General features: G+C 41.4%; 2 non-coding genes across 2 annotated transcripts; one reads left to right on the forward strand and one right to left on the reverse strand.

Moving 5' to 3' along the window:
• Positions 1-9806: 9806 nt before the first annotated feature.
• On the forward strand, positions 9807-9913 carry LOC141616375 (small nucleolar RNA R71). Its single transcript, XR_012530727.1, has one exon. It is a non-coding gene; the product is annotated as a small nucleolar RNA R71 (small nucleolar RNA).
• A 4784-nt stretch (positions 9914-14697) lies between these two features.
• On the reverse strand, positions 14698-14804 carry LOC141616213 (small nucleolar RNA R71). The gene has a single exon (XR_012530571.1). It is a non-coding gene; the product is annotated as a small nucleolar RNA R71 (small nucleolar RNA).
• Positions 14805-25676: the final 10872 nt, after the last annotated feature.

The following is a 25676-nucleotide window of genomic DNA, read 5'->3' on the forward strand; positions in this document are numbered from 1 at the left end:
TTAACTGGAGTCGGGATCGTCCTAGACTAATGCTGGAAGGGAACAAGCCCTTTACCAGACGGCTATATGAGGCGCGAGCCAGCCGGCGGTGTAAGGGGCCTCCCTCTGGTTTTGAAAATGAGAAATGGAGAGCCTGTTTAGGCGCGGGTTAGCCCACGGTTTATGTGCCGTGTTCTGACCTTTTAGAAAACGTTATAAAACGTGTTGAAAATGGATATTTGAACCCGGTTTGATTTGAAGGGGTCGTTTAGACCGCATTTGTTGATTTGAAGAACTAGACTAGAATAATCATCATTATTTTGATAAGATTCGGTGTCGGGTTCGATTTGACAAACTTGACATGAATAGTTTTGAAAATGATTATGGACTAATTGTTTTAAGTCCATTTGAATGTTATTAGTCGATACTCACCATCGTACCCGGGTTAAAATCCGGCATGGTATGTAGAACCAAGGATGACTTTGTGTTGGTGACTAATGTGTTTGTTTGAAAATATAAAGAAATGAAATAAAAGGCTTTAAAATACCTTTTAAATGTCATTAACCAAATATTATCACCGAAACACGGATTAAACCGTCATGGTATGAGGAACCAAGGGTGAAAAATGCTTTATGGTTAAAACATGTAAAATAAAATAACAATGGTTCGAAAATACTTGAAATGGTGAAAACCGATTACAAATATGAAAAATGGATTAAGGGAAATAACGAGAACAAACACGGTTGATCTCTAGTATGAATACCCCATTTAGGCGCGGGCTAGTTGGCGACCTAAGAGGCTTCTGCCTCAGACCAAAAATCAGTTTTGGCTCGTTTATTCCATGTTTTGGTTCATGTTATGCATGTTTTAGCATGTTATAGTCATGAAACGAATGAAAACATAATAAAAGAGGATTTTTACACCCTTATACTTACATGTTTGGTTATGGTGAGTGACCGACGTAAGTGTAATAACTCGTTTGATCGGAAAAAACCCGGTTTAAAACCGTTTTGGTAAGTAAAAAAAGTGTCTTAAAAGTTTAGTGATGGTGTAGTGGTCGAAATGGTCGGTCAAGTGGTTTAATGCACGATGACGGTACCAAACAATGTGTAAGGCTCGTGTTTACGATCGGTAGGTCGTAAATACGCGTCGAGTTATGACTTAAGAAGTCGAGTCGAGAATTTTAAGGGAGAAAAGAGGGGGCGGACACTCGCGTAAGTCTCAAAAGGGTGGCCTTTGAGGGGTATTTATAGGAGAATGAGTGGTTGTGTGAGTTTTGAGCGACGTGGCCACTTGGGCTGCTCAAAGAGGCGCGAGCCATATTGATCGAGGCCATTTGGTGTTCACAATTAAGCATATGTGGTCGTTGGTCAATGGTCGATACAAAACACAATTTATACTTCACAAACAACTCTACAATTAGTAAAGAGGCAAGTAAAGGTCGGATCCCAAGGGACGGGTATTGAAATGAGAATTCTATTGTAACTAGTAGTGTCTAGGGGGTGTCACAAATTGGGTTGATGTAGAAGGTTACTAAACTAAAATAGCAATGAAAATAAACTAACAAGGTAAATAAAATAAGGGATGTAAACAATTGATTAAAAGCACTAGGGTGTCATGGGTTCATAGGGGATTCATGGGATATGATCATACAAACATGTTCTCAAATTATAAGCAAGCAATTATTGTTGTGATGGATTGAGTTGGGTTATATCTTACAATCCTAGGAAAGTTTGGGTCCCGGAGCCGAATCGATTAGATTGTACAACACCTACAAGTCGACTTAATCTTTCCTACTCAACACATGCATGGTCTAACAAGACTCGAGTTGGGTTATGTCTTACAAGTCTCATTGAAAAGATAGGTGATGATAGTAAATGCAAGGATTCATAGGCTTAGCATTTCATCAAATATAACATGTGCATGTATTAAGATCAAAACAAGCAAGCAAATAAGATATGAAAGCATATTGATTTAAGCATGAATCATTCCCCATGTTGGTTTCCCCTAATCACCCGTTAAACCCTAGCTAAGAGACTACTCACTCATTATCATATTGATCATGCTAGAAAGGTTGTCAATAATACTAACATAATGAAACATGATGAATAAATGAAAGTAATTAGCAATAATTAAAAAGGGATTAAGAGATTATACCTACTAATGATTCCAATAATAAAGCAAGAATAATAGAAGTACTTGAATCCTAGATTGAGAGGTTGTCAATCTCCCAATAATAACCCAAATAATCTTCAATTACCCAAAATAAAGGAAGAACAAGAGAGAGATTAAAGAACTAAAACTTGGATTAAAACTTGATTAATACTTGATTACAATATTGAAGAGAGATTTGATTGATATTAACTACACTAATTATTGATAATAAGAACATGCTCCTCTAATTAGACTAATGGGGTATTTATAGTGAAAATTAGGGAGGATGCATTAGGGTTAACTAAGGGCTAAACTAGTAATTACACTTTTTAAGTTGAGCAAGGAGACTCGGTATTTTCCGAGAGAAGGGCTTCTCTAATCGTAGCTTGAAGAATGAAAACGTCTTTGTCATCGAAATCCGTGCGGATGGGAGTCGGGACGGCCGGATCTGGGCTGGAGAATCCGAGCGGATTCAAGAGAGGGACGCTCGGATTGTGCTGGGGGAATCCGAGCGGATTCCTTTGAGGGACGCTCGGATTGGGCTGGACGGACGGGCGGATTGTGTACAATCCGTTCGGATTGTCTGCAGCAGCGTCAATTCTTCTTCTTTTCTTCCCTTTTCTTCATGAATTCCTTGGGGATTTCCTTGGGGACTCAAGGATCCTTTTTCAACATTGCTCTTCTACTATGCTATGTACAACGGCCTTCTAGTCTTGTCTCTCCTTGATGCTTGGTCATTGAATACGATCAATTTAGCCTCGTTTTGCCATGAAAATGCAAGATTCTTACTCCTTTCCTACCAAGGGATCAAAATCTCAAAGAATATGCAAAACAAAGAACTAAAGATAAGAAATGACCCAAATAGGCACTAAAAAGCATGGAAACAATGGTAATTCGGGGGCTAAATATGCGCCAATTATGGTCACATCAAATATCCCCAAACCGAACCTTTGCTCGTCCCGAGTAAAGAGGTGACAAAGACTAGGACCAAAACTAACCTAACCTAATAATAATAGCCGATATGAGACAATTAGCGGGTCTCACTCCGCCCCTTCAACTCACAACAAGACAACCATGAGGTAGGATGCCTTCTTGCAAGGCAAGGTGGGTCTTGCCAAAATGGCGACACATCCAAACATTAAGCACACAAAATCAAATAATGGATGCATCTACAAAAGAATAGCCACTTTCCTCATCTAAGTGGCGGAAATTATCTACAAGGGAAGCAATTCAAGGGTACACAATCCTTCATAGATGCAATTTGTTCAAACTACTAGGCCTAGAAGGATACCAATAAATCACCTCCAAAATGTGTCAAGCTAGGGTACCTTTGTCCTCAATCGTTAAATGCTTTTGTCAAGAGTAGACTCCCTATGGTGTTAGAAACACTGGAGGATCACGGAATTCCCCCTCTTGCCTAGACAAGAAGAAGGGTCGTCCCCTCTCTACCATGCACAAAAATGGATACGATGGATAAAGGGATCGATAGATATTTGAGTTTCATTTTGGGAGTTTGCTTTTGTTTTTGTTTTTCCCCCCAATTTCATTTGGCATTTGACATTTGAGAACACTTTCTTGCCATTTCTTTTTGATTTTTGGCTTTTCAATACTTGACAACTTTTTGCATTTCTTTTTGAACATTTTCAAAGTCACCCCAATTAGTAACGAGGGTGCCTTGTATTTGAAGTTTAGGAGTTCTATTTTTGCTCCTCTTTTCATTTGATGCATTTTTGCAAACTTTCTTTCACTTTTCATTTCATTGAACTCAAATTTGAACAATTTCTTTTTGTGCCCATTCCCTTTGATGACAAAAATGTATGGTAGAACATGGATGAATGATAGAAGTATGCATGGTTTCAAGGGTCACCTTGGAATAAACGGTAGCCAAGGAGTTATCATATCACAAGGTACTCTTGACTAGGCCTTAATCCATGGGTCAAAGGATACTAGCATGACACATCCTAGGGTGTTTTACAAGTATTCTACAAGCAAAGTCTTAAGAATAAAAAGCATCTACTAGGGCCTATATACACTTGTCAAGCTTCCCAAATAGACGGTTTCGCAAAATTTTTCTAACATGCAACTACGTGCCATGATGCAACTAACATATAAACATCCTAATGCAAATGATTCTACCAACTAATATGGCATATAAACTAAATGCAATCCTAAGTTCACATTGTTTTACCGCATCAATCAAAATAAAGCCACATAGTCATTAACATAAAGAGGAAAAAGGAGATTGGAAAGATCATACCATGCGGTCTTCAATATCCTCATGTCTCGAATGTGGCGTAGTCAATCAAAGTGAACAAGGATAAAACAAACATAATATATACAAGACAATATATACAAAGGAAATGAACTTGTTTTTGGTTTTTCAATTTTCAAATTTTTATGATTTTTGAAATTTTTCAATTTTTACGGTTTTTGAATAAAAGTTAAGTGTTAGAATTCCCATCCCCACACTAATATGGGCATTGTCCTCAATGGCCAAAATGATGGAAATTATGCAAAAATGATGCATGATTTCTATACTAAATGCAATTCTACACTAAGCTATACTACATGATGCATGGTTTTTTTTTTTTTTTTATGACGGAGAGGATAATTTAGATTACCTCCCGTTGTGTATGCATTAACTTCCCCAAACTAAATAAGACACTATTGCTAATGTCAAAGCATGGGTATAGTTCATGCACACACTATGCTATGCATGAAACTAGATTGTCATTTTGGATTTTCAAAAATGGGAACAATAAAGAACACCTCAATGGAACCGAGGTGTGAGTCCTTTGGTGTTGCTAGGACTAAACCAACAATGATCAAAATGAAATAAAATACAAAGAGATATAGACAAACCATGGGAGTGTAGGAGTCTCCAAGGCTAGTCTTCCATCATGCTATTACCATCATCACTTCCCTCATGAGAAGTGGTCACATTGCCACTTTCCTTGGCACTTTCTTCATCACTTTCTCCATCATCTTGCTCATCATCATCTTCACCATCTTCACCATCTCTTTCTTCATCTCCACTTGCTTCTTCCTCAATATTATCATCAATTTCTTCACCATTTCGAACAACCTCATTGTCTTCCACCACGTCCCTAGATGCACCCGGAAACAAGGCTTCTTTATCCGCCCAACTAGGCAAAGGACAAGATGGATCAAGGAGTCCTTGCCTAGCTAGATGTAAGAGGGGAGGATATTGAGCCAAATAAGCATTCTTCCGATCTTCATAAGCTTGCTTGTGCATGGCTTGCATAAGAAGAGTTACATAGTCTTTCCCAATTTCAATTCCTTCCGGTTTGAACTCTTCATACACAAAGGGGTAAGGCGGTATAACAATGGAAGAGGAGGGGGTTTCATGATCACCCTTTTGTTGTTGAATGATGTACTCGGCTTCCTTGGATAGGGGAATTAAATAGTTGGTCCGGTGGACACTAAGACGGCAAATCTTTGCGGGTAAAGTGAATGATCGAGCCTCACTAGTAAGCCACCCACACTTGGTGTCAAGGGGATTGTGAGCAACCCACTTGAACTTGTTAATCATGATGGACATATCAATAAGATGGCCACCTTCCTTAGCCTTGTACTTGCTATCCTTATTGAAATTAGGATCAAAGTGCTTGGCTAGGACCGTGACTAGGCCGCCATTAACAATAACGGTTGTACCCTTCTTCCCACTATCAACATGAAGCCATCTATCAACCAATAGCCTCAAAGAATTGTAAGGCTTGGTGTGAATTCTTCCAATATTCAAAGTTGATTCAAGGAGAATAAAATCGAGTCCTGTGAAATGATTGGTGTCTTTCCTAGCAATTATGGTATTTCCCACAACTTTGTGCCATACTCTTATGCCCGGATGATGGACCAAAAGAGCACGACAAGCATGAAAATCTTCAAATTTCTTCCCGGAGATTGCCTCCCAAAGAGGCTCGGTGTCATACTTCCCATATTGCTTATAATATTTCTCTTCATCGCTAAGACCCAAAATTTCACCCAATTCCGGAAAGGTAATGCGTCTACTAGTGTTAGCTAGACGAAACTCAATATTTTCCCTATTCTCAACTTTTGTCACTTTTAAAGAACTTAAGAATTCCAAGACAAGGGAGGGGTATGTTACTTCCTTCATTTCAAACAATTTCTTCAAACCCATGGCATTGAAAAAGGCTTTTGTTTGTTCAAGAACACCCAATTTCTCCAAAGCATCTTTACATACGAATTTGGTGGATTGAATTTGTTTCATAGCAAACTTGACAAATGTATTTCTATGGGTATCGGAAATGAAAGTTACCTCCGGATAATGCAAGAGTTGATCGATTACCGGAGTAGAAGGTGATGCTCCCATAGAAATTTGTTGTTGTTGTTGCACTTCCAAGCTTGGTGTTGCTACCACCATTGCCAAAGCTTTCTTTGTTTGTAGAGCTTTTTGCCTTTGAGAGAGAGCCTTTGCTTTTGGTGCCTTTGTTGCCTTTGTTGCTCCCTTTGTTCTTGCCATTTGATGAACTAACCAAGAAAAGAGTCAAAAATCTTCAATTTGTAGAATGCCCAAATCGATTTGAAGGTGAAAGGCTTTGCCTTTATGAGAACAAAAATCGACTCAAAGGTGAAGATTTTGTGCTTGGTTTTAATTGTTATTGAAGATGGAGGGATTGATTTGTTGTTTGAAAGATGGTTTGATTTGATTTTGGTGGATTTTGTTGAGGGTTTTTGTTTTTGAGATGGAGAGGATGAGGGTTTTGATGTTGTGGGTAGTGTTTATGAATGAATGAATGAATGAATGAATGAAGGTGGGATGGGTTATAAAGAAGTCGAGATTTTTCAAGACGCAGGGACAATCCGTGCGGATTGGGCGCAATCCGTGCGGATTCTACAGCTTCAAAATTTTCAAAATCCCGCCTAGAGACGGGCGGATTCTGGGGAATCCGCTCGGATTCTTCTGTGATGGGACGGGCGGATTCCGTGCAGGACGGACGGATTCTAGTCCAGAGATTTTTCTTTGTTTTTCTTCAGCTGCAAGACGGGCGTCTTGTTCACAAGACGGACGGATTCTGTGAGACGGGCGTCTTTCCAGAAATCCGCTCGGATTCTTTGACACTCAAGAAAATTTGCAATTTCAGCTCAGCTCAGGACGGGCGTCTTCTCAGCAGGACGCTCGGATCTTCTTCAGACGGGCGGATTCTCAGGAATCCGCTCGGATTGGTCCTTGTGTACACGGATTCAGTTCCATCCGTGCACAAACGCATTCCCTTATCATTCTTTCTTTCTTTCTTTCAAATCTTGTGTTCTTCATTGTGGGGGCACTACTAAGGCATGAATAGCCTAGGCAATTGCCATCCCCACACTAAGGTAAAGCACTACACATCAATTAAAATTGTTAATCCCTCCCTCACTTCTCTCTTTTCATGACAATTATTTTGATCAAAGTAAATAAAAATCCAAAAATGACAAAAATGAAATACAAAAAATTAAATGTAAGTTAGGGAGTTAGAAATATTTACAAGTGGTGGTTTAGGGAGGACTCCACCAAACTCTCATTCTTGATGACATGTCAAGGGGGCATGTTCAAGGTGTTGTTGATGTTACTCAACACCTTGAAGAAGTAATCAAAAGCTTGTTCATTGTTATGGTAGAGGTCCTCAATAGACCGTGCCCCTTGTTGTTGATCATGATCGATGGCATGCCCAATGTAGGGATTAAAGATCCCTTCAAATTCGTCGTCCCAAAGACCACAAACTTCATTGAGTTGATCATTGAAAATCTCTTGCTTAGATGGAGACAACTCTCCCAATTTCTTCTCTTGGCCAATGAGGCCATCATCTTCTTCCTTGGTTGATTTTGATGAGCTTTGCAAGCTCTCCTTGTCACGATTCACTTGCTCTTTGAATGGAGCATCTTCAATTTTCTTCCTCCATTGGAGTTCCGATTTCTTCCTTTCATCTTTCCGGCTATAATGATCGATCATGAAACATGGCTCATGCAAACGAGGAGCTCTCATGGTTTTGTCAAGATTAAAACTTATGCTTTCATCTCCCACTTCTAAAGTGAGCTCTCCATGTTTCACATCAATCACCGCACCCGCGGTGTGTAAGAAAGTTCTTCCTAAGATGATTGGAATGTTGGAATCTTCCTTCATATCAACAATGACAAAGTCCACCGGGATGAAAAACTTCCCAATTCGCACGGGGACATCTTCCCATATCCCTAATGGTGTCTTCGTCGATCTATCGGCCATTTGAAGAGTGATATTGGTGCATTTAAGCTCTCCCATTCCCAACCTTTTACTCACCGAGTACGGCATGACACTCACACTAGCCCCTAGATCACATAAGGCTTTGTTGATCGTTGTGTCGCCAATGGTACACGGTATTGAGAAGCTTCCCGGATCCTTTAACTTTGGAGGTGAACTCCCTTGAAGTATTGCACTACTCACCTTAGTGAAGGCGATAGTCTCAAGTTTCCGGATTGACTTCTTCTTTGTGAGGATATCTTTCATGTACTTTGCATAGGCCGGTACGTGATTGATTAATTCCGTGAAAGGAATTAAGACTTCTAAATTCTTCACAATTTCCATGAACTTTCCAAGTTGATCATCAAATTTGGGCTTGGCTTGACGACTTGGAAAAGGAAGTCTAATCACAATGGGCTCCTTCTCTTTGGCCTTGTCTTCATTTTTCTTTGAACTTTCTTCTTTTGATGATTCCCCTTCTTTGGGGCTTTGCACCACAACTTCATTCTCACTAGCTTTCACAACTTCATCCTCAACTTGCTTCTTCGGTGCCTCATATCTTGTACCACTTCTCATGTGAATGGCACTAACCGTTTCATGTCTAGGGGGATTACTTTGAGGTGGTAATTGCCCCTTTTGTCTTTGTGAGCTTGAAGATGCTAGTTGAGTCAATTGTGTTTCCAACATCTTGGTGTGAGCTAGAATGTTGTTGATGGTGGTGTCTTTTGCTTGGCTATCTTTTTGCATTTGGGTGAAAAATTCTTGTTGATTCTTTTGCATTTGGAGGACCGCTTTTTGGACATCAAAACCTTGGTCATTTTGGTGATTGTATGGATTTTGATTTTGGTAGCCTTGGTTTTGATTGAAAAAGGGTCTTTGATTTTGATTTCTCATGGGTGGTGGAGTGTATGTTGTTTGAGGGTTTTGAACATTTTGGCTTTTGTATGAGAGATTTGGATGGAACTTGGTGTTTTCATTGTAAAAATTTGAATAAGGGGTACCACTTTTGTAAGCTTGGAAAGCATTAACTTGTTCGGTTGTTCCCCTACATTCACTTGAGTCATGACCCAAGGTTCCACAATTCTCACATATCCCACTTGGTATTGATGAGGATGCCGTCATGGCATTGACATGATGCTTTGATGTTTTTGAGTTTTCCTCAAGTCTAGCCATAGCTTGTTCAAACTTCAAGTTGATTGTGTCAATGTGAGCACTAAGTTGAGCACCCAATTGAGTAACGGAGTCCACTTCATACTTTCCTCCTCTAGTAGCCTTGCGAGGTCTACTATATTGTGAATTATGGACCGCCATTTCCTCAATCTTGTTCCATGTTTGATTGTCATCAACTTCGGTGAACATTCCATTTGATCCCATATTGAGAATGTTCCTTGAATCTTCATATAAACCATTCCAAAATTGTTGCACTAAAAACCATTCGCTAAGTCCATGGTGAGGACATGAGCGACAAATACCTTTGAACCGCTCCCAAGCTTCATACAAAGATTCTTCATCCCTTTGCTTAAAACCCGTAATTTGAGCTCTTAGCATGTTAGTCTTTTCCGGTGGGTAGAATTTTTTGTAGAAAGCTAGAGCCAACTTCTTCCAAGAATCTATTCCAAGGGTGGCCTTATCAAGGCCCTTCAACCATTGCTTTGCGGTGCCGATTAACGAAAAAGGAAATAAGACCCATCTTATTTGGTCTTGAGTCACGCCCGTTTGAGAGATAGCTTCACAATAATCGCAAAAGGTTTCCATATGAGAATGAGGGTCCTCACTAGGCATTCCCCCGAATTGGCTCCTTTCAACTAGTTGGATGAAGGCGGACTTGGCAATAAAGTTTTCGGTAAGATGTTGTGGGGTAGGAGTACCATTTGGTAAATCCTCCTCGGTGGGTATAGAGTGTGACGAGAATTTAGGCATTGTAGGTGGATTTTGTGTGGTATTGTTTAATGGGTTCTCTTCTCCTTCTATTGCGAAAGGATTGACAAACTCACTAGTGGGTTGAACAACTTCACCAACACCTCCCAAATTCCTCCTAACAAGTCTCCTATTATTCGTCAAGGTTCTTTCGATTTCACGGTCAAAAGGTAACAAATCTCTTTGTACCTTCTAGACATGCAAAATATCAAACAACTCCAAAACAATTAGAACAAACCTTGAGGAGTTTTACTTCCCCAAGGTGAAAAAGACACAACTAATAACAATAAAAGAAATCTTAAATCAATTAAACACCGTCCCCGGCAACGGCGCCATTTTTGATCGAGGCCATTTCGTGTTCACAATTAAGCATATGTGGTCGTTGGTCAATGGTCGATACAAAACACAATTTATACTTCACAAACAACTCTACAATTAGTAAAGAGGCAAGTAAAGGTCGGATCCCAAGGGACGGGTATTGAAATGAGAATTCTATTGTAACTAGTAGTGTCTAGGGGGTGTCAGAAATTGGGTTGATGTAGAAGGTTACTAAACTAAAATAGCAATGAAAATAAACTAACAAGGTAAATAAAATAAGGGATGTAAACAATTGATTAAAAGCACTAGGGTGTCATGGGTTCATAGGGGATTCATGGGATATGATCATACAAACATGTTCTCAAATTATAAGCAAGCAAATATTGTTGTGATGGATTGAGTTGGGTTATATCTTACAATCCTAGGAAAGTTTGGGTCCCGGAGCCGAATCGATTAGATTGTACAACACCTACAAGTCGACTTAATCTTTCCTACTCAACACATGCATGGTCTAACAAGACTCGAGTTGGGTTATGTCTTACAAGTCTCATTGAAAAGATAGGTGATGATAGTAAATGCAAGGATTCATAGGCTTAGCATTTCATCAAATATAACATGTGCATGTATTAAGATCAAAACAAGCAAGCAAATAAGATATGAAAGCATATTGATTTAAGCATGAATCATTCCCCATGTTGGTTTCCCCTAATCACCCATTAAACCCTAGCTAAGAGACTACTCACTCATTATCATATTGATCATGCTAGAAAGGTTGTCAATCATACTAACATAATGAAACATGATGAATAAATGAAAGTAATTAGCAATAATTAAAAAGGGATTAAGAGATTATACCTACTAATGATTCCAATAATAAAGCAAGAATAATAGAAGTACTTGAATCCTAGATTGAGAGGTTGTCAATCTCCCAATAATAACCCAAATAATCTTCAATTACCCAAAATAAAGGAAGAACAAGAGAGAGATTAAAGAACTAAAACTTGGATTAAAACTTGATTAATACTTGATTACAATATTGAAGAGAGATTTGATTGATATTAACTACACTAATTATTGATAATAAGAACATGCTCCTCTAATTAGACTAATGGGGTATTTATAGTGAAAATTAGGGAGGATGCATTAGGGTTAACTAAGGGCTAAACTAGTAATTACACTTTTTAAGTTGAGCAAGGAGACTCCGGTATTTTCTGAGAGAAGGGCTTCTCTAATCGTAGCTTTGAAGAATGAAAACGTGCTGTACTGAAATCCGTGCGGATGGGAGTCGGGACGGCCGGATCTGGGCTGGAGAATCCGAGCGGATTCAAGAGAGGGACGCTCGAATTGTGCTGAGGGAATCCGAGCGGATTCCTTTGAGGGACGCTCGGATTGGGCTGGACGGACGGGCGGATTGTGTACAATCCGTTCGGATTGTCTGGCAGCGTCAATTCTTCTTCTTTTCTTCCCTTTTCTTCATGAATTCCTTGGGGATTTCCTTGGGGACTCAAGGATCCTTTCTCAACATTGCTCTTCTACTATGCTATGTACAACGGCCTTCTAGTCTTGTCTCTCCTTGATGCTTGGTCATTGAATACGATCAATTTAGCCTCGTTTTGCCATGAAAATGCAAGATTCTTACTCCTTTCCTACCAAGGGATCAAAATCTCAAAGAATATGCAAAACAAAGAACTAAAGATAAGAAATGACCCAAATAGGCACTAAAAAGCATGGAAACAATGGTAATTCGGGGGCTAAATATGCGCCAATTATGGTCACATCACATATCGTGGGTCTTCGAGCTGTGTTGTCACTTTCACAACAAACGCAATCATGATTTGTTCTATCCTAGGTTTTGTAGTCACATGTTTGGTACTTGACCAACATGAATGATACGTGCCTAATGTATAGTCTTTTTAGCCTATTTCAGCACGTATTTCTATGCATTTTTTATACTATTTTTATGGTATTTTGCCCCGAATTGGCTACTTTGGTTCGTTTTGTCCATTTTGTAGAAATGAGCGCGAAAGTAGTGGAATCGTACCCTTTTTCGTCCTTTTTGCATGCATTTAGAGGAGATGGGATTGTTCCAGAGTGAGATATTGCATTTGGAAGCGTCGTGGCACGCATTACCAGGCAATTGGTGGCGGACTTGAGCTGAAATGAAGATGAAGCACTAGATCGAGCAGTTTTTCCACTCGATCGAGTGGTTTCTACATCCCAAGATGGTCGATCGAGCACTTTTGTACTCGGCCCTTAGCTTGCAGAAAGACCATCTACTCGATCGAGTGACTTTCTGGTCGATCGAGTAGTTTTTGCTGAAGAGTTGGTCGATCGAGTGGTTTTAATCCACTCGATCGAGTGGTTTTGATGGTTATGGGCTTTAATCAGCCCGCGTGAGTGTTTATTTCGCTAAATTTATTTCCTTTGCTATTTAAGCACGCTTTACTAGGTTAATTAGAATCATCTCTTATCTTATAAACTTTGCTACTGAGAACTTTGTTACGTTACTTTTTCATCATTCACTGTAACCTTGCTTTGGGATCATTTTCACTCGGGTTTTGTGTTCTTTACGCCGGATTCGCTTGAATTGTAATTCCTTTCTCCTCCTTAATAATAATTAATCCTTTTGTTGCTTTAATTTCTTGTTTGTCTCATTATTTCCTTTGCCCTAATTTCTCTTTAATGCTTTTTAATTGTTATTTCATTATGTTTATTGCTGGGAATTTATCTGCTGTTAGTTTAATTAGCGACATGAGTAGCTAAACCCCTTTCATGTTGGGATTAGGGGATCTGCGGTAGAAATGTGACGATGTAGTAAATAAATTAGATGAATTAATTGTGAGACCCTGTCACCATAGGAATTTAATTGTATTTATTCGACTTAGTTGAGTGCACGCTTCTATGTCACCCTTTAATCTGGCTAAAATTAATCCTGGATCGAAAGATTGGACTAAATAGGCCTGCTATGAACAGTAGACTACTCTAATGAGGATGAAAGTTAAGTTAGTGGTATTTTAGGATAGAAAGTGGACCGAAAGGACCTTTCAACATCCGTCTCACATTAGTTCGTCTGAATCATTTACAGCTGAGTCACTAGACTACCGTAGTGAACCGAAATCCCGACATGTCCCTTCTCTCTTGATAATTTAATCTTATTTTCTTGCTTTTACTGCTCTTTACTTTATTTCTCTTTCCCTTAAATATCGTAGTTTAGAAACCAATTCAAACAAAACCCCCCAATTGTTACCTTAGGACTAGAACTAGATAGTTGATAATTACATTACCTCCCTGTGGATTCGATACTCGACTGCCTCTACTACATTTTAGTTGAGACCGTTAGGTTTTATCTTTGATAGGGTTGCGATAGCCGTGTCAAATTTTGGCGTCGTTGCCGGGGAGGCAATTGTTTCAATTATTAGTTGTTTTATTTTTAGTCTTTCTTTTAGTTTAAGGGGCATCCGTTCCTTAAACTATTCTTATATTCTTTCTGTAGTTTGTTCTTATGCGCAGGTCACAGGGTGGTCAACTACTACCATTCAATCCTGAGATTGAGAGAACCTTGCGCGGAAAGAGGAGATTATTTCAAGACCAATAGTCAGAGGAAGAGCCTAGTTCTCATTCTAGCTTTTACGAGAACGAGCTTTTCGAGGAGGATCCACCTTGCTCTCCAGTTTCTACTTCATCAGTTGAAACCGTCACTTTTCCGGAGTTTCCAGAAATGGCCGAAGAAGCAACCATTGCCAGTCACTCTGAGTCGACAGCTGCGAATCTCTATAAGGGATTTGTACTACCAGGGGAGGCAAGAAAATTCGAACCGAAGCCTTCTTATATCAACTTGGTTGAGAGGAACCGATTCGGGGAGCGCAAATGAAGATGCAACTAAGCACATGGAGACCTTTATCGATTATTGCTGCTCCATACCCCCACCAACTGGCGTGACCCCAGATCAGATAAAAGAAACCATGTTCATTTTCTCACTCCGCGATGCTGCAAGGGAGTGGTATAGGGATCTGGACCGAGCTGCTCATGGGATAACTGACTGGAATTCACTGGCTTTGGCGTTTTACAAGAAGTACTTTTCTGCCTTGAAGACTAATGCCATTAGAGCTCAGATCACGAGCTTTAAACAGGGGCCTGATGAGAACTTTCATGAGGCATGGGTCCGTTTCAAGAAGTTGGTGCGAACCATTCCGCACCATGGTTTCGAAAAGTGGAGTCTATGCATCGGTTCTATAACGGGCTGTATGACGATCGAGGGCTATCTTGGATCCGCAACTAGTGGCCGATTTCTTTGAGAATATGGGAGAGACTAAGGGGTGGAAGATCATTGATGACTTAGCCACCCATAAAGCCGAGTATGGGAATTCCAGGGGGAATCAAAGGAGGAGTGTTGAATCTCCTTCAGAGCCGCACTTGAAGCTCTCACCGCAAGATTTGATAAATATGAGTTGGGAGGAGCTTCCAAAGGAGGGATGTATCGGGTAAATTTGTTTGAGACGGTCCTTTCGTCTCGTAGAAGATGTGGAGCTGAGGGACATGTTTCAGAGAATTGTCCTAGTCCTTTCGAGTCTTGTGCTGCCTTTCAACATTACAGGCAGAACAACACTTATTACGAGCCGAACGTCCATCCCAATTTGAGGTGGAGTAGTCAAAATGTGCTCAATCCTACTGCTCCTCCGAACCAGCAGCAGCCGTATATTCCTCCACATAAAAATCAAAAAGGCTATCAGAAGCCCCTGTCCTTCAACCCTCCTAATCACGGTGCATCATCTTCCGGCGCGGTAAGTGAAATTGGTGAGCTTATGTCCATGATGCAAGCCCTTACAAAGCAGTTTCAGCTGAGTGATCAACAAAGAAACTCAAGTGATCAACAAAAGGACACGTCCATTAAGGCACTTGAGACTCAAGTTGCCCAACTAGCCGCGAATCAATCCTCGAGAAAGCAGGGCCATTTACCGACTTAAAACGAGAAGAATCCACATGAGACTGTAAATCTGATAGAATTGAGAAGCGGTCTTTCTTATGAGGGACCAAAAGTGTTGAAATCAGACCCGAGGAAGGCTAAAACTGATGGTGAACAGTGAACTGACGAAGAAAATAAGGTCACGGCAAAGCAAGTGCTCGATCGACTGATTTCAGGTGGTCGATCAAGCAGAACTGAAGGCGAAAGTGCTCGATCGAGTGGTTTTTCCACTCGATCGAGTGAACAGGAAGAGCAGACTGGTCGATCGAGTAGTTATTCTACTCGATCGAGTGACGCAGAAAGTGGAGTTGGTCGATCGAGTGGGAATTTTACTCGATCGACTGATTCTGAAGGAGAAACTGCTCGATCGAATGAAGAAATTGGTCGATCGAGTAGTATTGAAGACGGGAAGCTTATTCGAGAGCGTGCTAGTGCTCGTTTAAGCGAGATATCACCGGAAATACCTCGTTCGAGAGGTAAGAAGCGTCCAAAGGATACAGAACTTGCACCGGAAGATACATTGGAAGCGAGAAACAAGGGACTTGAGATACCTATCACGGTTCCCTTCCCGAGGCGGCTGCAGAATACAAAGGCCAATCAACAATTCCGAAAATTTGTCGAACTTTTGAAAAGCTTGGAAGTCACTGTGCCGTTCACTGAATTGCTGACAAAGGTACCCTCTTATTTAAAGTTTATGAAAGAAATTTTATCGCGTAAGAGGACTATTAATGATAGTGAGACAAGAGCTTTGATCGAGGTGGGGTCACCCTATTTCAAAACAAGTTACCCCCTAAGCAATCAGACCCGGGTAGTTTTTCAATTCCGTGTCATATCGGTATGCATTTGATTGACAATGCGCTATGCGATTTAGGCGCTAGCGTGAGTGTCTTACCGTTGTCTCTGGCTAAGAGATTTGGTTTGACAAAGCTGAGTTGCACCAACATGACTGTCCAGATGGCCGACCGTAGTTTATCACGGCCATTAGGTGTAGTAGAAGACGTACCTGTTCAGATCGGGAAATTCTTTATTCCCGTTGATTTTGTTGTCTTAGACATCCCCGAAGATGCACACACCCCTATCATTTTAGGGAGACCATTTTTGTCTGCCGTGCGATTATAGACGCGTCGGGGGAAGACTTTGACTTTCCAGGTAGGGGATGAGGAGCTGATTTTTCACCAATCAAAGTTCCGGAGAGCTCCCATGCAAGCCCAGCCTTGCAATGCTCTCTCTTCTATTGATCCTATTATTGACACTCCAGATGAAAATTTGGAGAATTGTGCTGCTATTGTTAACCCTCCGCCTCAGACTGAGAGCAAAAAGGAGGAAAGTTCGTCTGTTTTCCTTGCTTCAGGTACAGATGAAAGCAATGAAGGAGTTGTCAAAGGACATGGTGTAATTATTATCAATCAAATTGAAGATGATGACGCTAAAGCTGGTGATAAAGGAGCAAGGACGAGGAAAGTTCGCGCTTACGTGGATGTGAACTACTCCCCTCCTACCGTTTCAAGTGATAATTCATGCTCATGGAAGTTGAAGAGGACAGTCAATGTTGCTGAGGTTACGTCCTCTAGTCAGGAGCCCACCAAGGGGCTACTGAAATTTGTTGGGAATTAAACGGGGAAATGCCCCGTGTAACACTTTGTAATAGATAATTATTGAATTTCTTTTGAATTTGTTTTATTGCGTTTTAATTAGGACAATTAGTTTTAGACAGTTTTTAGCGTAGACGTAAGACTATAGACTGTTCTTATGCGTATTTAGTATATTGGGAAATTTTTGCATGTATTTTTATGCAGGTTTGGAGAAGTTTTACGCATTCCAAGGAAGAAAAGACGAAAATTCAAGAGCTTACGCGAGAAAAGTCCTCGATCGAGTAATTTTTGTACTCGATCGAGTGAAAATTGGTCGATCGAGCACTCTTTTTCCAGTCGATCGAGCAAAGCCAAAAGGGGGACTTCTCGATCGAGTAGAATTCTACTCGATCGAGCAACTGGAGCATAAAAGTGCTCGATCGAGTGGTTTAAAACCACTCGATCGAGTGAAATGTACAGAACACAGGGAGTCTTTTTACCTTAAACTCTTTTGTTTTGTTCTTACACTCATTTCATCCCCTTATTTTGTCTAACATACCCTAATTGCGATCAAACTCACCCAAATCCTCATATTTTCTTACCCAATCTCCAAATCCGCCACCTAAAATCCCTTGCTTGCTAATTAATCTTCAAAAGCCCCTTATTTCCCCCTTAATTTGTGGTGATTTTCACGGCTTTTTAGAAGGGTTAGGGTTTGCGAGTTTTTCGACTGAAAAATCGCTATTGTTGCTTGTTTATTTGAAGATTAATTGCATTTGTAGGATCATTCTCATCGAGTAAGCAATTCTTTTACCTTCTTTGTATCTTGATTTCGATTATTTGGAATTTTATGAGGTAAAAATCGAATTTAGGGTTTGAATATCCATTGTTGGTTGATTTTTCGACTTTAATTGAGTTTATTGCCCTTGCTTAGCTTGCCTGATGATCATAATTCTCCTTCCTCGCTGTTTTGCATGCTTAATTCGAATTCTACATGAAATTTTTGCGATATGGGTGCAGGACTGTCGAATTTCCGACTGTCATTTGGTTATTACTGTTGTAATCTGTCTAAATTAGCTTCTTTGTTGCTTAATTGCTGCTGTTTTAGACTGCTATCACACCCTGTCGATGCCTAACATGCTTCCATTCGAATTTTGTGCAAAAACAATCTCGCGATTAGGGCTTCCTCAGTCGAGTTTTTCGACTGTCAGACGGTTTTTATGCTGCATTGCTTTATTTAACCTCAGTAATGCTTATGTGCTGCTGTTGTTAACTGCTTTTCCCGTCCCCTATCGCCATTTTATGCTGTAATTCAAACTTGTTTGAGGATTGTTGGGAATTCTATGCTGTAAAGTCAAATTTTTCGACTTGTAGGGGATTCACATGCTGCCACATGCTGGTTTTACATGTTGTTTTAGCCACGGTTAGCAGCTGTTTTCTTATCATACCCCTTGCTTTTATTACAGGATGGAGTTTAGTACTTTACCTTCTACTAGTACCACTTCTAACCCGTCCTTGAGTGAGACAGTGGCCCCTGCTGTTGCCACTGTCTCCACTTTAGTCACCACTACAGCCCCTGTGTTCCTAGTTTCAGCTGCAAGGACGGTTTTTACTCCAGCTAGCTCAGCTGCTAGCATAGTTCAGGCTACCTCTTCCTCTACGGTCACCACCACAGCTAGCACTGCTGCTAGTTCCTCTTCAGCGGTGACCACAGTAGCCACTACCTCTACACCAGTTTCCACCTTTACACCTGTGGCGGACTCGCCAGCAGTCGCAGCTGCCTTCAGAGCAGCCCTGGTTCCTCACACCGTCGCTTCACGAGCTTCTGCCTTGAGTTTCAGAGGCCGGGGTCGTAGACAGTCCCGAGCTACACCAGCTCCAGTACCCTCTACTTCCGCTCCTAGCACTTCTACAGCTGCTGCTTCTGCTTTTGCTTCTACTTCTGGCACTGTTACGGTCCGAGGTGACAGTTCCCTCGACCCTCATCCAGATTACCCGCAGGTACTTTTCGTTAACGCTTTACATCGTACGAAATTTTATAACCTGGTTCGCTGTGTGCATGTTCCTTCCCGATTCCTAGAGGAATCGGTGCTTACGAGACTCGACATTTATGAGTCGGTCTGTACTTTACTACGGGGCACGGGGATGGCCGGACTCATCACCATGAGGGGCCGTACCTTCTTAGAGCTGAGTCTCGAGTTTCTCAGCTCTTTTACCTTCTCCCCCGGGGCACACGAGGCTGACCCCGATAGTCTTTCAGTGTCCTTCCGGTTGTTTAACCGGACTTTTCAGAGGACTTTAGGGGAGTTCGGTAGTTTACTTGACCTTTCCTCTACGGCCTTGACTGCTGCCCCGAGGAAGGTCTACCGTCAGCTTTGGCGGTGTCTAGCCCATACCACTTTCAGGGAGCGGAAGCTCCATCAGGTCCACCCACCCCCTGTCCGTGTTTTCCTTAGACTGATGGGGAACACTATCTTCGGCCGAAAGGAGTCGAACAACATGACAAACACTGAGATCTCCATCCTGGGCGGTTACCTGAACGTCGACTGCGAGGGTCCTTTCACCCTCAACATAGCTTACTTGACCGCCCAGTACCTTCAGAGCCAGGGGCTGAAGGAGACGGGAACCATTGCCTGCGGTGGCATAGCCACCATTCTTGCCCGTCGCCTTTTCCCCGTTTGGCCTCGTGACTTGCATTACCTCGCTGGAGAGAGGCTACTGAGTCTGGACGCCATGCTCTTTCAGCATTGGCTTACCCCAGACTACCAGACTTGGAAGATTGACGGCTCCTTGTCTGTTGACTTACCCTGTGAGCCTCTCCCCCGTCTTGAGCCCTTGCCCACTGTTGCAAAGAGCCACTGTCTGCCACCACTGCCTGACCTCCACCTTCCACTCCGACCACATCCACCTCCTGATGCACCCGCCGCCAAGAAGCGGCGGCTTGAGACCGGAGAGGGGTCTACACCTTCAGGGAGTACCCAGCCTTCCACGGCTACTCCCGATCCGACCCCTACTCCCACTACTACTACCACTCTTACCACTCCTACTCCACCTCCCACTGACCAGACACAGACTGAGCCGGTTTTACCGGCTACTTTAAGACTACCTCCTCCCTTTGTGGCGCCCGCGGTCGTAGGCCAAGGGGGCGCCGTTTACGGTTTGTTGCATGAGATTCCAGAGCGTCAGGCTAGTATGGAGAGGGACTTAGCTTTGACCCTACACCCTCTGTACGAGTACCACTTGCGGCGACACAGACCGATCCCGGAGGGTTGGCCACACCCTTCCTTCTTCAAGTACCCAGCTGAGGGGTACCCGGCGTCAGAGGAGGAGGAGGAGGACGAGGACCCAGAGGTGGCAGTGGAGAGAGCTCGCGCTGAGGAGCGGAGGACGAGAGAGGAGGAGAGAGATCCGGAGTACCGACTGGATGGAGATGGAGATGGAGACAGCAGCGGCGGCGACGCTGACGAGTAGCTACTGGTCTACTCACTTCCCCAGTTTTCTGGCTGGTTTGGAGAAGTTCGTATTTTGTATGTATCTCTTATTCTTTTATTTTGTCTACTTTATTTTATTATTTTTATTTTGTTGGTTGTATATTCCCGTTCCCCTGTATATATCTGCTGGTGTATGCTGGAGGACAACGAGGGCGTTGTCCGTTTTGGTTTGGGGAGGGTATTGCATCCTTTTGAGTCTGCATTTGCATTTGTTTTTGCATTCACGTTTATTTTTCAGCTTGCATTGTTGCTTATTTTCAAAAAAAAAAATCAAAAATCCAAAAAAATAGAAAAATTCAAAAATTCAAAAAATTCACGTTTATTTTTGCATATAGGTTGAGTCGGAACGGTAGATTTCCATGATGACAATGCACTATAACTTGTCAATTTACTTGAGCCTTGCACTTCTGTTGATAGTTTTTAGCTTTGTCATACGCATAATCTACGAATTTCTGTTCAAATATAGCTGACTGTTTAGACTTGACCTGATAAATTGCCAAACTACTTAAAAAATTCTGAGTTTTAGAGCCTTATAACTGGTGACATTCATGACCAGTTCATTAGGAATTTTGAGTAGTACTCCTTGCATAGCATGTTCGTCTATTTTGCACATTTATGACATTCAATTTCTCGTCAAATGCACATATTCGGGTTTGTGGTTGGTGTCACATGCAGGGAGGTACTTGCAAATTTCCCTTTCCTTATATTTTTCACCCACTTAGCTCCACATTAGCCAAAACTTGCCTTTTTGACCCATTAGCTACATCCCAAACTAAGCCTGCCTAGTCGAGCTAGTTAGTATGTTCTTTTGTGGTATGAGTTTTCGTCTGCAGTTTGGCCGTATCTCTTTTGTATGGAGTTTTTGGAAAATAGAGGAAGGAGGAAAATGAAGGAAAAAAAGAGTATTGAAAAAAAAAGGGAGAAAAAACGTGAAAGTGAAAAGAAAAGAAAAAAAAATGAAATGAAAAAAAAGAAAGAGGCTGGAACGTGAACAGGAGAAGAAAGAAAGAAAGAAGTTTGAAAAAAGGTTGTTTGTTTCAGTTAGCTATTTCAGACGGTGTTTAAAAAAGGGAAGTTTGTGACCGTCTGACTCCTCCGTTTTATTCCATATTTTTGAGGAGATTGTGTTTGAGTCTAGGGAGTTGTGTGCCAAATGAAGGGCACTTATTCTTAGTTCTTCAGTCAGTTGAGATTCGGATGATTTACTATGGTCCTGTTAGGAACTAGCTTGACGCTTTTACCTCCACATTTCCATAACATGTTTTGCCTTTTCTCACCTAAACCTCACTATTCCCAAATTATTTGTAAGCCCTCTGCTGTGACGGACATTATTGGTTGGAGTGTGTGCATTAGTACTTGAATTGTCTTTCATTTTTGTTGCATGCATGCTATGTAGGTTGCAGTTAGGTGAGTGACTGTCTTTTCTTCTCTCTTTTACATATAACATTCACCTTTGCTTCATGAGAGAAGAGTGACCACGAGAGAGTCCGATTTTGTTGGTCTTGCAAGGTCGATAGGTTGGCTATATTTCTGAACAGCTTATAACTCGTTTGCGTATTGACTGCTTAGCTTTAACTGTTAGTTTTTGTTGCATTAAATTGGTTCAAGTAGACAAGTTGAGCTAGCTCTGAGTTATCATTTCCGTTTCATTAGTTTAGTTTTGAGTTTACTCTAGGGCGAGTAAAAGTTTGGTTTGGGGAGATTTGATACGTGCCTAATGTATAGTCTTTTTAGCCTATTTCAGCACGTATTTCTATGCATTTTTTATACTATTTTTATGGTATTTTGCCCCGAATTGGCTACTTTGGTTCGTTTTGTCCATTTTGTAGAAATGAGCGCGAAAGTAGTGCAATCGTACCCTTTTTCGTCCTTTTTGCATGCATTTAGAGGAGACGGGATTGTTCCAGAGTGAGATACTGCATTTGGAACCGTCGTGGCACGCATTACGAGGCATTCGGTGGCGGACTTGAGCTGAAATGAAAATGAAGCACTCGATCGAGCAGTTTTTCCACTCGATCGAGTGGTTTCTACTTCCCAAGATGGTCGATCGAGCACTTTTGTACTCGACCCTTAGCTTGCAGAAAGACCATCTACTCGATCGAGTGACTTTATGGTCGATCGAGTAGTTTTTGCTGAAGAGTTGGTCGATCGAGTGGTTTTAATCCACTCGATCGAGTGGTTTTGATGGTTATGGGCTTTAATCAGCCCGCGTGAGTGTTTATTTCGCTAAACTTATTTCCTTTGCTATTTAAGCACGCTTTACTAGGTTAATTAGGATCATCTTTTATCTTATAAACTTTGCTACTGAGAACTTTGTTACGTTACTTTTTCATCATTCACTGTAACCTTGCTTTGGAATCATTTTCACTCGGGTTTTGTGTTTTTTACGCCGGATTCGCTTGGATTGTAATTCCTTTCTCCTTCTTAATAATAATTAATCCTTTTGTTGCTTTAATTTCTTGTTTGTCTCATTATTTCCTTTGCCCTAATTTCTCTTTAATGCTTTTTAATTGTTATTTCATTATGTTTATTGCTGGGAATTTATCTGCTGTTAGTTTAATTAGCGACATGAGTAGCTAAACCCCTTTCACGTTGGGATTAGGGGATCTGCGGTAGAAATGTGACGATGTAGTAAATGAATTAGATGAATTAATTGTGAGACCCTGTCACCATAGCAATTTAATTGTATTTATTCGACTTAGTTGAGTGCACGCTTCTATGTCACCCTTTAATCTGGCTAAAATTAATCCTGGATCGAAAGATTGGACTAAATAGGCCTGCTATGAACAGTTGACTACTCTAATGAGGATGAAAGTTAAGTTAGTGGTATTTTAGGATAGAAAGTGGACCGAAAGGACCTTTCAACATCCGTCTCACATTAGTTCGTCTGAATCATTTACAGCTGAGTCACTAGACTACCGTAGTGAACCGAATTCCCGACATGTCCCTTCTCTCTTGATAATTTAATCTTATTTCCTTGCTTTTACTGCTCTTTACTTTATTTCTCTTTCCCTTAAATATCGTAGTTTAGAAACCAATTCAAACAAAACCCCCCAATTGTTACCTTAGGACTAGAACTAGATAGCTGATAATTACATTACCTCCTTGTGGATTCGATACTCGACTGCCTCTACTACATTTTAGTTGAGACCGTTAGGTTTTATCTTTGATAGGGTTGCGATAGCCGTGTCAATGAATCCGGGAAAACTTAAGGTAGAAGGTTTGAAATGTTTGGTTTTTTGTGGTTGACTCGGTTTGACTCGTTGTTGGAGTCGGGATTTGAATTTTTGAGTCGGTTTTTGGTCCGGTGTCGGTTTTGACTCTAGTTAGTGTCATTGAGACCCCGTCGTCGTGCATTAAAAACTCCAGGTATTTTTGAAATGTTTTGAAATGTTTTATTTTCGAAATCGTTTTAAGTTTTCCGACGTAAAGTTGTACACAAACTGTCGATCAAACGCCGCGATTCCAAAACATTTTGTAGTCCGATAATCATCGGGTGTTTATTGGAGTCTCAGCAGATACCGGGCATCTACAGAACCCCCACTTTGACTGAGGCTTGGACAGAGCGAAAGTCAAAGTAGAGCCCCCAGGTCAATCGAAGATTACAACCTGGAGACCCAAGCGACGTCGAGGCGGCTCGAAAGGATTCGGGCCAAGGACCTGCCGTCAGGAAGGGCGACGCCAAGGCGACTTGAGGGTACGAGCCAAGGACCTGTCGTCGGGAACAGTTTAGAGTCTGTCGACTGTCCGTGTGGGTCGTTTAAAGTCCGTTAGACTACGTACAAAGGCTCGCCAGCCATAAGAAGGAGTCATACCTGAGGCATCTTCGGATATGTCCTTGCGCGTTTGCGGACAAAGGCTCGCCAGCTGATGGTAAGGAAATGTACCCGAGGCATCTTCGGGATGTGTCCTTGAATGTTTACGGACAAAGGCTCGCACGCCATGATAAGGAAATGTACCCGAGGCATTTTCGGGATCTGTCCTTGAAAGGTAAGGAAATGTACCCGAGGCATTTTCAGGATTTGTCTTCGACTGCTTGCGGACAAAGGCTCGCCAGCCATGGTAAGGAAATGTACCCGAGGCATCTTCGGGATCTGTCCTCGAATGTTTGCGGACAAAGGCTCGCCAGCCATGGGGCGGTCGGTTGATGGACCGTGAGCATAGCCGCGTCGAAAGGGCTTTTTTGAAGGTAGCGAACTCGTGATGCCGCTGCGGGAATAGTGAGTGTGGATTTTCACTATCACTGTTTTTGGAATGAGCGGGTTCCGCGAGGAAGCCCCCAGCTGCTATTTGAAAGAATAGTGAATTTGGCATCTTCACCATTCGTCGTTCCTCTTTGAACTTAAAGTGCCTGTTTTGATCGCCGTTTGTTTTAATTTTGAAGGAAAATAGCAAATTTGAGTTTGCTATTGCGTTTTGAAGTGACGGTTTATGTGCCGCCGTTGACATTTGATGGAAATAGTGAATTTGGAATCTTCACTATTAATTGAAGTGACGGTTTATGTGCCGCCGTTGACATTTGATGGAAATAGTGAATTTGGAATCTTCACTATTAATTGAAGTGACGGTTTATGTGTCGCCGTTGACATTTGATGAGAATAGTGGAATTCAATTCCCAACTATTATCTTGAAAATGACGGTTTTAATTGTCGTCGCTTAAAATTTGGAGAAATAGCGGTTTTTGAATTTTCGCTATTATTTTTGAAATTTTGAAGGAAAATGGTGAATTTTGATTTCACCATTATTCTTGAAATTGGCGGTTTTGATCGCCGTTTGCTGGAAAAATTTTGAAAATAGCGAATTTGAATCTTCACTATTTGATTGGAGTGACGGTTTATGTACCGTCGTTTAAAGCCTTCGAAAATAGCGAATTTGAATTTTCACTATTTGTTTTTGCTTGTCTTTGAGGGGAATGACGATTTTCAATATCGCCAATGACAACTTTGAAGTTTATCACGGGAAATTGGGCCAAAGCCCAAAATCCGCTGAAAGAGCAAAGGGGAGGCCTGGTTTAGGCGCGAGCCACCTGGCGAACCAAAGGGGCTTCCCTT

Source organism: Silene latifolia, chromosome 11 (genome assembly GCF_048544455.1).
Source record: "Silene latifolia isolate original U9 population chromosome 11, ASM4854445v1, whole genome shotgun sequence".
Classification (NCBI taxonomy): domain Eukaryota; kingdom Viridiplantae; phylum Streptophyta; class Magnoliopsida; order Caryophyllales; family Caryophyllaceae; genus Silene; species Silene latifolia.